Below are 216 nucleotides of genomic sequence, written 5' to 3' on the forward strand. Positions count from 1 at the left end.
CAGTTTGGGATAAGTTTACACGCTGGGCAAAATGACGGCGTTGCGGCCGTTAGGTAGAGGGAAGTGCGTTGGGAAGGGGAACGCCAATGCCCGTTTAGGGTGTATTGTGCGTGGCAGGAAATGTGGTGTTTCGCAGATGGTGCGCACGGCGGCCCTCTGGCCTGTATATGCACTTCCGTGGTTGCGTTACGTCAGCATTTTGGAGCAGCGGTGACT

Source organism: Eimeria mitis, genomic scaffold (assembly GCF_000499745.2).
Source record: "Eimeria mitis Houghton genomic scaffold, Emh_scaff1671, whole genome shotgun sequence".
Lineage (NCBI taxonomy): Eukaryota > Apicomplexa > Conoidasida > Eucoccidiorida > Eimeriidae > Eimeria > Eimeria mitis.